Source organism: Medicago truncatula, chromosome 2, assembly GCF_003473485.1.
Source record: "Medicago truncatula cultivar Jemalong A17 chromosome 2, MtrunA17r5.0-ANR, whole genome shotgun sequence".
Classification (NCBI taxonomy): Eukaryota; Viridiplantae; Streptophyta; class Magnoliopsida; order Fabales; family Fabaceae; genus Medicago; species Medicago truncatula.
In genome coordinates this window covers 45,974,629-45,987,533 of record NC_053043.1, presented here as the reverse complement: position 1 = coordinate 45,987,533, position 12,905 = coordinate 45,974,629, and the positions used below count along the sequence as shown (strand labels likewise).

Sequence of the window (12,905 nt, the reverse complement as noted above, 5' to 3'; positions counted from 1 at the left end):
ATTATATTAAAATGTCCAAACAAAGTTGGACTTGAATAAATGACAATTACTAATTTCACTTTAAAATTGCTCTTTTTTTCAACTGTCGCTTGTCCAACGACAATTAACCGTCATCGGTCACTTTTTAAATCCACTCAACCTAAAAATCGGTTCTTAGAAAGTTATACAATACCAAGGAGAGCTTCAAACTATCACTTAGACCAAAAAAAGCTACAAAATAAAAGCTATGAGAAACGTAGGTACATATATAATTAATTAGTTAAAAGTAATAGGAATGGAAGAAAAACGAGAATACCAAAGTCCTAGGAATTAAATTTTAATAATATTATATACAGTATATATATATACATATATTTTTTGACAAGATATATATATATATATAGAGAGAGAGAATTTGTAGAAAATTACATAGGAAATAGGCCATTAACACTTTCATGATCAATCCTCTTAAAAAAAATCCAATCAACTCACATATGTAAATGAGATGAATCACAATTAAAAACACACTTATAATTTAATCGGAACTCCAAGGTGAGGTCTAGATTACCCTCTTTTATTTAAGGGGTATTTACCCTTTCGATATATCAATCAATCAAAATGTAATATACAAATATAACATTAAATGTCAAATAAATGAGTCAATTTTTCTATAAAAAAAAATCAAGTTTAATAAGGTAATTTTTAATTTTGGGTTAAATATGTTTTTGTTCCTATTTTTTAGAGCACTAATTGTAATTTTTGGCTCATACTTGTCGTATAAAATAACAATGTTTTAACAACAAACATTATAATTATTCTCTACGAAAATAAAATAAAACAAAAGTTATAAACTTTTTTTTTTTGCTTTTTTTTTTTATATAAAAAAATGTGTTTTATTTTATAAGGGGATTATCTTTACTATGAAAGTCGGGTCTCCAATTTTATAGAAATGACCTTGCACCTTAGTAAAGATGTTTGCACTCCTTAAGGGAAGACCCTGGATACGACTCATATTCAATTTTGTCCATAAAATTGACAAGATAATAATTGTGTGTTTAACCTTAATTATTTTTGGATTATTATATTTGGGTGTCATTTATAAAATAATGTGAATTGAATACATATATATTATTGTAGAACTTGAATTTAAGAATAAATATATGAATCGTATGTATACGTTCTTATGAAATAATTAAGAGAAATGAACAAATGGTTCAAAATCTTATTGAATGAGAAGCATTTACAGGTATTTATATGATAACCTGAAGGCAAATTCTATGGTACATCTAATGAATTTGGGTGTATCGGTACACCAAGTCATAAAATTAATAATAAATTAGTTGTTTTTTTAAAGAAAAATAATTATTTTCTATCATTGACAACTAAGATAATTAAATTTTATTTACCAAAAGTTTCGACGAAATAAAATTTAATTTTTAAGAATTTTTATTACTTATAACAATGAATATTGATTATTTTTTATGACAAAATGTAATTTTTTTAATATAATCCTTATAAATAATGAAATGATGGTTTTTCTTATGAAATGATGTTTTCTAAAATATAAATATTGACAAATACCTTTTTATTTCATTAAAGTGATCGTTAATTTATAAATTTTGTACAACAAAAGTACCGGTACACTCAAAATTGTGAATGTACCATAGAAGTTCCCTAACCTGAAACCTGTTATGCACTTGTGATATTTACATATACATATACAGCAATTCTCTTATTAAATTACCCTTAATTTACATATACATTCAATTCAAGTTTTCATCTCCTAAAGTTTTTTTGATAGTATTATGGATTCAAATTCAACTTTTCAGTGCATAAATTTGTTTGTATGCTGAACTGTACTTCCTAATATTCCCTCAACAGCTTAATGAACAAGTTATTTGCCATTAAGAAGTCTGTTTTGTGGGGCCCACTTCAACATACCGAACCAAGCTCATCGGCAACCAAAAATAACAACACAAGATTCTCATCTTCTTTTGTGTCTGTCTCATTCATTTCACTCTCCAAATTTCATTTTTTTTTCTCATCCTCTAGGGTTTACTCTATCTTTCGCCATTGGAAGCTTCACAAATTCAACTAATTGGTAAAATCCTTCACTTCTTTTTCGTCATTCTCTTTTATTTTTGGGTAAATACCTCTTTTTGTCCTGTAATATTAGCGAATTCCAGTTTTCGTCCCTGTAATTTCAGATTTTTTCACTTTTGGTCCCTCATTTCACCACGCCAGCAGAATCTGCATATATGACACGTAAAATGAGGGACCAAAAGTGGAGTAATCTGAAATTAGAGGGACCAAAAGTGGGAGGAATATGAAATTACAGGGACGTAATTTATGCAGATTTTGCTGACTTGATGAAAGGAGTGACCAAAAGTGGAAGAATCTGAAATTACAGATACATAATCTAAATATCTTTTTTTACAGGGACTAAAACCGGAATTCGCTAATATTACAAGGACAAAAAAGGTATTTACCCTCTATTTTTCATGTCTATTAGTATACTTTTCTTCTACGTTTATTTATACTTTCATTTCATGTCTTTTTTCTAGAAAAATCAATATCATACAATGTTAGATCAGAGCTACTGAATGTGTATGTTTTTATTTATTTATATATTGAAACTTTAAAAGTTTACATTTTTTTACATGGTCATTGTTTATGATTAAACCTTGAAATGTCTATTTTGAATATTTTCACGGGTATTATTTGAATAATGTCCTAGAAATTTTTCAAAGCTAAAGGTTGAAGCTTTTATCTTTTCTTCCCAGGATTTTGAGGGGTTTGTGTAATAGCTGAGAGTTTAAAGTTTTCTATAGTTGAATCATGGATGTTGTCGAGGCTTCTAATAACCCAAATTTATGTGTTGGTGATGATGAAGGACGCTTCAATTTTAAATGGCTCACATCATTCGATAAAAAAACATCGCATTCAGATTCTCGTGAAGACTATGAATCTGAAGATGATGATGATGATGATGTTCCTTTATCAGCAAGGTTGTCTAAGAAGGGATACCATCATTAACAAACTCCAGATTGTCAGGCCTTTGTTTTTGGGATTTGGTTCATCCTTTAGCCTATGTGTATGAATGAATGGATCTCTCTTTGATAACACCTCTTAATATCCTACAGGTGTGGATTTGAAGTGAGGATACTTCCTAAAATTAGAATGACTCAAGAAGCATTTAGTAACACAAGAGATGGTGTCTGGAATCTCCAGAATGAACAGACAAAAGAAAGAACAGCTGTTGCCTTCTTAAGAGTTGACGATGAACACATGAAGGTGTTTGAGAATCGTGTGAGACAGATTCTTATGTCTTCGTGTTCTAATACATTCACAAAAATTGTCAATAAGTGGAATACAGCTTTAATAGGTAATGGAAGTTGAGTTTTAGGATTTTTTTTTGCAGAGATTTTTGTCAATTTTTCCCCTGACTCTGGTTCTTTTCAGGACTCATGACTTATTTCCGAGAGGCAACTGTACACACTCAAGAGCTGTTGGATTTGCTTGTTAAATGTGAAAATAAAATTCAGACTCGTATCAAGATTGGACTCAGCTCAAAGATGCCTAGCAGGTAACAATCATACAATTATTTAGTAGTTCATTTGGAACTTTTAGTCCCGTTGATCAAATCTGTGTTTCTGTCTCTTTTACCAGGTTTCCGCCTGTCATTTTCTACACCCCAAAGGAAATTGGAGGACTTGGAATGTTGTCTATGGGTCACATTTTGATTCCACATAGTGATCTACGGTATAGTCAGCAGACAGATGTCGCTGTAACCCACTTTAGAAGTGGGATGAGTCATGAGGAGGACCAGTTGATTCCCAATCTTTATCGCTATATACAGGTTAACCATTTTTTTCTGTTACGTAGCTTGGTATTTGTACTTACATTTGATAGATTTATATATAGTTTTTTTATATTTTTATGTTTTCTTGGATGATGCAGCCTTGGGAAAGTGAGTTTGTTGATTCACAGCGTGTCTGGGCTGAATATGCATTGAAAAGGCAGGAAGCACAAGCACAAAATAGACGCTTGACCCTTGAGGATTTGGAAGTGAGTGCTCTGAAATTTTTGGGGTTTTGGTGTGTTTGAACGTGTAGTTACAATAAGTCTGTCTTTTCAATAATGGGGAATCTATTTATTTACTTACTTTTGATTGTCTTGGCAGGACTCATGGGACAGAGGAATTCCACGTATTAACACTTTGTTTCAGAAAGATAGACACGCTTTGGCTTATGATAAAGGATGGAGGGTGCGTAGAGATTTCAAGCAATATCAAGTTCTAAAACAATCCTTTCTGGGGGACACACCAGAGGCACGATGGGAAGTTGTGGAATTTGAATAATTACCGAACTGATGTTATTCAAGCCCTTGGAGGAGTTGAAGGAATTCTTGAACACACATTATTCAAAGGAACATAGTAAGTGATATTTTTCCAGTGAATTAGTTTTCTGTTTGGGTTAGTGTAGTGATTTTCCCTATGTTTAACCATTTTCAGAAGTCGAAATAAATCTTGACGAGTCCGTCCAGTTGTTATACACCACTTATTTTTAGCCGTATGCATTTTATCTTGTAAATCTGACAGATACAGAAACGAGACACAAAATAAACATAAGATGATAGCAACACCAAGTTCTAAAAAATATAGGTCACTTGCATGGTAACGCCTTACAGAATTTAAAATGTAAGAATGAAGATTCCCAATTCATAATTAGTAATTGCCATGCGTAAGTTCAATATCAACTTTTACTACTGGTTGATATATAGTGAACAACTAAAATGTAAGCTTTTGGAAATGTACACTTGGCTTAATATTTAATGAATTAAAATTGGTTAGAATTTGAAGACAGAGCATGCTATGACTTGTTATCTCTTTCAAATCTTAATTTAGCTCCCCAATGAGTCGATGTTGTGTGTTAATTTTGTAGCCATGTAGGAGTCAATATTTTTATCATGTAAGGATGTTAGTTGACATGTCTTGTTGGACACAATTCAAACACAGAACACATCACTAAAATGGTCCGTCTGTCTTACGTCACGGGCCAGACTTTTCCCTGACATCATATTTGGTGGAAGGTCTAGGAATTGTAAATCTACTTGCAGCATGTCCAACTTGTTAATTTATCTCCACTATGGAAGAAGATTAATCCTCCTCCTATTTTTAATTTTCACAGTTTTCCAACTTGGGAAGGTCTATTCTGGGAAAAGGCATCAGGTTTCGAGGAATCTATGAAGTATAAGAAGCTCACCAATGCACAGAGATCTGGTCTCAACCAGATACCCAACCGTAGATTTACACTGTGGTGGTCACCAACCATTAACCGAGCCAATGTTTATGTTGGTTTCCAAGTGCAGCTAGATCTGACTGGTATTTTCATGCATGGGAAAATTCCAACTTTGAAGATATCTCTGATCCAGATATTCAGAGCTCACTTGTGGCAGAAGATCCATGAGTGTTGTCATGGATCTTTGTCAGGTTTTGGATCAAGAGTTGGACGCTTTGGAGATTGAGACTGTTCAGAAGGAAACAATCCATCCTAGGAAGAGTTACAAAATGAACAGTTCTTGTGCGGACATCCTTCTCTTTGCTGCCCACAGATGGCCAATGTCAAGGCCTAGTCTTGTAGCTGAATCTAAGGATGTTTTTGATCAGAAAGCAAGCAATAAGTACTGGATTGATGTTCAGCTAAGATGGGGTGATTATGATTCTCACGACATTGAGCGTTATACCCGGGCCAAATTTATGGATTACACAACAGATAACATGTCTATACCCATCTCCTACTGGTTTGTCTCTGTCATTTCGCTATATTTCTTATATGATTTTATATCTAGTGTTACTTGATCATTTTTTTCCCCCCCTCCATGCAGGGGTTATGATTGGCCTTGATTTGGCATATAACTTGCATTCTGCATTTGGGAATTGGTTCCCTGGATCAAAGCCATTACTTCAGCAGGCCATGAATAAGATTATGAAGGTAAATAATTTTTTTACACATGAAGTTACATTTGAGTGAACTTTCATATATTTTTTTTGATAAGCTCTTGTGCCTGTACTATGTAATATTTTTACTATCTTTCATACTTGATTGATTTTTACTGATGTTGTGTATTACAGTCAAATCCTGCATTGTATGTTTTGAAGGAACACATCAGAAAAGGTTTGCAGTTGTACTCTTCTGAACCCACTGAACCATATCTGTCTTCCCAAAACTATGGAGAGATATTTAGCAACCAAATCATATGGTTTGTTGATGACACTAATGTGTATCGGGTTACAGTTCACAAGACTTTTGAAGGAAATTTTACTACAAAACCCATCAATGGTGCCATTTTTATTTTCAATCCAAGAACTGGACAGTTGTTTCTTAAGGTTTGTTTTAGTGTTCCCGTTTTTACTGAGCTGTTTCTAAGGTTAGTTGTCTAGGTATTCATGTCTTACATTATACCTTGCAGGTTATTCGTACGAGTGTATGGGCTGGTCAGAAGCGTCTTGGCCAACTGGCAAAGTGGAAAACAGCAGAAGAAGTTGCAGCTCTAGTAAGGTCTTTGCCTGTGGAAGAGCAGCCCAAGCAGATTATTGTTACTCGTAAAGGAATGTTGGACCCATTGGAAGTTCACTTGCTGGATTTCCCCAATATTGTTATCAAAGGAAGTGAGCTTCAGCTTCCTTTCCAAGCTTGTTTGAAAATTGAGAAATTTGGGGATCTCATTTTGAAGGCCACAGAACCACAAATGGTTTTATTCAACCACAGATTATTTTTCAGAATTCAATCATATATAGTTGATAGATTTTCTTCCTCTTGAGAGGGGTTTGATTTACCATATGTTCACGGGGTTAATTCATGTCTGCATTTGTTGCTTCTGTTTCAGGTTTCTGAGAAGAAAGCAAAGGCATGGTGTGCTTCCAAGGGGAATATACCATACTTTGAGACCTCTGCAAAGGAGGGTTTTAATGTTGAGGCTGCTTTTGAGTGTATTACCAAAAATGCTCTCGAGAATGAACCTGAAGAAGAATTGTGAGTTTTCGTAAATTTTAGTGTTCTTTATGCACATTGTTAACTGTGGACCATTTAAGAAGTTTTGCTCTTTCAAAAAAAAAGTTTCGTTAGTAGGATTTAGAATATTAAAGATGGTAGGGGGAAGAAGGAAAAAGATGCAATCTTATTTTAAGATCGAGTGGCTTTGATTCACAGCTTTGATTTGTTTTTCGTTCATTTCACCACTATGAATGAATGTATAACTTGCTATTTCAATTGGAGCACTAGCTAGCTAGTTTCAAGTGATTCTCTTTGAGGAGGATGGTTGGGACACTTCCGTAGATATTTTGTTTGATCCTGGTTGTTGATTATGACAGATACATGCCAGAAACAATTGACGTCGGTGGCGGTGGACGGCAACAGAGGTCAACAGGCTGTGAATGTTGATAAGAGTTCTTTGAATAGTCAGCTTCACATGCAAGATTGGTGCCAAAATACCGCATCCTTCAAATCGCGGCTACATTCTGCATTTTCAGCAATGAAAAGCCTGGGACAACTTGTCCTTGTATCTCTTTAGTTGCTTAGATGTTCTCCTGTTTGTTTACATAATGTTACCCCCTTATTTTTGATAAGTAAATATATTCTGAGAATTTCAAGTTTTTTGCATTTGCCCATATATATGTATTAAGTATTACTTTTTTTAACCAAAAGTTTGAGTATATTACTTTATATTTTATTTTTTCAGGGCAAGTATATTACTTAAAAAGTTTGAGTATATTACTTTATGTATTTTTTTAGGACAAGTATACTACTTTAAATTGCACTAGTATGTTTTATTTTTTACTAAAATTGTACTAGTATGTTTATTTGTTGACAGTTTTATCATTGTATAAAATTTTAATTAATCTTGTTAAAATTGTTGGCAAAAAAAAAAAAAAACAACGTATGAATAGAAAGAAGATATTTTTGGGTAATCGTATATTTTGACTTTTTGGTGAATTGGAGCTTCAGTGTAGCATGCACCCCGTGTATTTATTAATTATTGCACCTGTTTTGATTTGATGGAGTTTGGTATCTACTTGCAGTTGCATGTATAATAAAAAATATCGAGCTTCACATTTACAAGACTATTATTCTTTACAACAGATCTAACTCATGTTAAAGAGATGTGATAAAATGAGATAGAGAAATAGGTATAAAAAAATAGGACTCTTTTTGGAATTGAGATTATGTAATATACCTAAAAATGGAACCATCCATTATAAAAGGTTACGTGCCTTAAAAAAACGATATGCATGACATTGCAACAGCTTATTTAGTTGTTGACTGTTGAGACAAGAGAAATCATTATCAGTACATACAAGTACAGTGGTTTTCTATGAGATTTGAATGGAAAAATATTAACCAGTGCCGGTTTATCACTGCTTAAGCTTTTTGCCATTTTGCAGTGAGCTAACTCTGATAACAATCTAAATTACATCTGGATCACCCAAAAAAGAGGGGGAAGCTGAAGAAAGTTTGAAAATGCTCAAGCAAGGCATCCTAACATATATTTTTCCATAATGTTTCCTTTCTGAAGGTTAACAACTACTTTTCTCCCAAAACATTGATTTGTTCTATAGCTCATCTTTGGCGACTTGATCCTTGACTTTAACGTGTTTGTTGATGGATGCAGCCAATTCTTTCAAACTAGATTTCGTAGAAAGCTTGATCTGCATTAAACAAGCGTTTCGTTATAGAAGCGAGGTAATTTTGTAAACGAAAAATTATATCACCAAAATCAGGGTGCCGTTGAGTAATTACCGGATTTGTCTTATCATTTGCTTTGTAAAGTAAAAGTGTGGGAAAATCATTCACCTGAAATATTAGGAAAGGTAAAATTAACCTTCAGTAAACATAAACTTTGATCATATTAGTGAACAATATTATTCAGTGTTTTGTTTACCATTAAATAAAAAAAAGGCGAGACAACTTCTTTGTAATAACACTTACTTGCAGTTTTGGATGTTCATTTGCTGAAGCATCTATCTTTGCAAATATTAAATTACATGAACTTTTGTAGTGTTTTGCCAACTTCTCTACTTGCTTGCTTGTGTCCTCACAGTTGAAACACCAAGGTGTGAATACCTGTTTTACAGTAATGATTCACGAGCCGCGAGTTAAAATCAACCAAGGCATACACAATAAAGCTATATGACAGGGTTTCTACCACATAGTAAAATGCTCTTATTGAATTCTTTGAAATAGTGACATCTCCAAATTAATACATGACGGAATTTGGACACATGTGTCATTGCTTGGGTTTCTATCGCATAGTAAAAGCTCTTCTTATTGAATTCTCTGAAATCATTTTATCCATAAAAAAATTGGTGCAAAGCGGCATCTATCAGAAAACAATGAGTTCTTCGATGATGAAGGCATTTTTCCCCTCCCTCTTTAAATAAGTATGAACATGACACACATACAAGAGATATAGAACATATAAAACTTCACAAACCTCTAAAACCACATCCTTCTTGCTGTTCAAAATTTCTTCATCAAATGTTTTCCCAACAACAACTTGGACAATAGCTTCAGTCTGCAAGTTGGAATGCCATTATCATTAATCGAAGACGAGAATTAAGTTTCAGAACAAAATATATAACTTCGAAATCACTTTTATTGGTCTGTTATATTATTTATAGATAACTAATTAACTAACTATATGTATAAAAGAATAAATGTGACACATTTTACGTATAAATCAATTTATTAACTTAAATTGAAAGGCTTAGATTTTAAGCCTCCAGAGTCATTTTTGCTGCTTTTGCTTAGATTTTAAGCTACTCTAATTTAGCCCGCAGTTTTTTGTGGAACATTCCAGTAATGTAATTGCTTAGATTTTAAGTCGAATGTATGCTATAAATAGAGTAGCTATCCATCACAAATATTCATCTTTTCTGGGAATTCAATAAGTGACAATTGCTTTTCTAATTAAAGTTCTTTTCTTTTCCTTTATTTTCTTGTCATTTACTTTTATGCTTTCTCTCTTCTTCCCCATGTCTACGATGAACATGAGTGAGTAAACTTCTCCTTGTCTTGGGATTGTTGGATAAGCCTAAATGACATAATCCTAATCAAACCAAGTTCTAAGCCTTAATCTTATGTAACCCTAATTTCTTATCTAAATTCACCGTTTTAACATGAATAAACCATTATCAAACTGTGGAAACGAAAGTAGAGGGTTTGATAATTGTTTATCCATCATCTCAAATATCAATTCATAAAACGAAAGTGGAGCTTTGATATTCGAACAAGTGAATTTAGACAAGGATTGCAAAGGCAGCGAAATAGTTTTTGCAATCATTGAGACATAGTTTCGATCTTCAAGGGAACTAATAATGATCAAGTCAGCGAAATAGGTTTGGTTGTTAGAGGAACCAAAATCTAATAGTAATCAAGTCAGCGAAATAGGCTTGGTTGCTAAAGAAACAAAAGAGAAACTGTCTTGAGAAATTAGGTCACATAACATTATAAGCTTATAGTTTGGTTTGTGAAGGACTTGTTATTTAGATGAACCAACGATCCCAAGGCTCCTTTTATATTATTATCTTTCAACCGTTTGAAAACCTCCACTTACAACTTGTTTCTCCTCTAATCATCATCAAAGGTTAATTGAATTAAACTACTCCCTGTCGGAACGATATTCTTTTCATACTACTTCGGTAAGACCGTGCACTTGCGGTTTTATCCCATCATCAAACACTATAGTAGGACAGACACCTTGGATGCATAGGAAAATCATGCAGAAAAATGTCAAATGGTTCTCACATTATCTGGTATTGGCTGCGACTTGAAGTAAGTCAACAAAGAACCTTGCACAAGTTTACTGCAGAACTCCTGCAGAATTCCAAGTTAACATTAATTAGTTGCCTTCAGCAGGTGACACTCAAAGAGTAATAAATATGAACAGAAGATAATACTTCAATATTGCTTCGTGTTGGTTTTGACTCCAATAGAAATTTTGAGCTCATTCCATTATCAAATGCAACTACCTATTTGGCATACCAAGAAATAATTTGTTTAAGTTTCCACAATTATCTAGATTGATAAACAATCCAAAACAAGTCATTGTTATTAACTTGAAAACTAACCACAGTATTTGTTGATTCTTCAAGACCAAACATTGTCAGGAAGGGCTTTGCAAGGTTCTCGTTGTTAATATCCACGTATATAAACATTATCTGCATTTGAAGGAAAAATTTAGACCAGAAAATTGTTTAACGGTTTCGAGACCCCAAATACAGATCAAAGTAATTACCTTCGACTTGAAAGTTCTTGCTACTTCTTGAAGTGGATCAAGAAGATTCTTGAAGTCATCAATGTTCGCAAAGATAAAAACCTAGGGAATGACAATTAACTTTGGTTATTGTTAAGCTAGAACAGAAATATAAATGATCAAATAAGTTTAAGTTATCAACAGCAAAGCATCCAGGGGCAATCAACATGTGGCAAAAACAGGCAAATCACAGAATATGAACAGAACTGTACACCATTGAATATCCAATTATAAATCAAACTTGGAAATAATAGTGACCTGATGCTTGACTGGGCTTGAGTAGACTCTGACAGAATTCGTTTAAGTGAGTTGTGTAACTAATGGAAATTTGTTGTAGCTCAAAAACTCCATTATTTTATCCAACGTGAAAGCTCCATCTGCATAGCCAATAAAGTTTTGCCTATTAACTTGGTATGACCTCATTACTTGGGTTTCATTATCTGACTTTGCAGCATTCACAAATTCTACATATTCAGGGCCCTGGCATATTTTAATACAAACATGCTATAATAATACCACAGTACAAAATCCAGAATAATAATTCAAAAGCATCACTAAATATGCCAAACTACTTTGTTAATTGATCAACACCACAACTCCCAATCACGTGAACCTCATGTCAACTTGGTGCCTCTAGAATACATTATGAGATGATTTTACTTACCTCAAATTTATCAAAGCGGCCAATGAGAAAAGTGTGATACTTTTTCAGAAATTCCTCCGCTGCTTTCTCTGTACTTATCCGAATAACAGGCATACCAGTCCTTTTTCTTGCCCATATAACTATATCATCCCTGGAACAATCACATAACTCCTCAACATATAAACATTTCAGGTGATTCAAGCAATTCATTTCTAAATAGTTCAACATTTATCGGTGCATTGAGGTCATCATTTGGGATAATAAGTAGGGCTACAAAACAACGTCTGCAACCACGATCCAGGGCGGACATCCAGGTTTTTGACGTCACTATAACCACACCACGACAAGGATTAAGGTTGCATCAGCCACATTTTGACCACAATTCTCCATAGTATCAAATACACAATGTGACCACAATTTAAAACTTCGATAACAAGACATCATGAAAACAAATTAATGTACAATAAGCAAGTCTCTATAATACATAAACCAACACCAAGCACGTACTAGTAGCAGAAACCACAGTTATAAAAAATGTAGAACTGAAAGCACTCCTTGGACGCCAAATTGTGTTACAAAAATACCTTAACATATAAACATTCCAAGGAGTGCTTTCAGTTCTACACTTATCGGTGCCATGAGTTCAGCATTTCAAATAACAAGTGGGTTACAAAACAAGGTCTGCATCCACAATTCAGGACATAACTTCAAGGTTTGTGATGTCTCAAAAACTACATCGCAACAACAATTAATACTGCATCAGCCACATTTTAACTGCAACTCTCCACAATATTGAGAATCAATGCTGCAGCAATTTAAAATTTGATAACAAGGGCAATGTGAAAACAAATCAATGTACCATAAACAAGTCTCTAGAATGCATAAACCCACATTGAGCACATATTATTAGCAGAAACCATGGTAATAACAAATGTAGAATTGAAAGCACTCCTTGGGCATCAAGGTGCAT

At 33.5% G+C, this 12,905-nt stretch overlaps 2 pseudogenes; one reads left to right on the top strand and one right to left on the bottom strand.

Annotated features, from left to right (window-relative positions):
• The first annotated feature begins 2,671 nt into the window (after positions 1-2,671).
• LOC11417363 (pre-mRNA-processing-splicing factor 8A-like) lies at positions 2,672-7,648 on the top strand (annotated as a pseudogene).
• Positions 7,649-8,335: 687 nt separating this feature from the next.
• LOC11418052 (protein disulfide isomerase-like 1-6) lies at positions 8,336-12,160 on the bottom strand (annotated as a pseudogene).
• Positions 12,161-12,905: the final 745 nt, after the last annotated feature.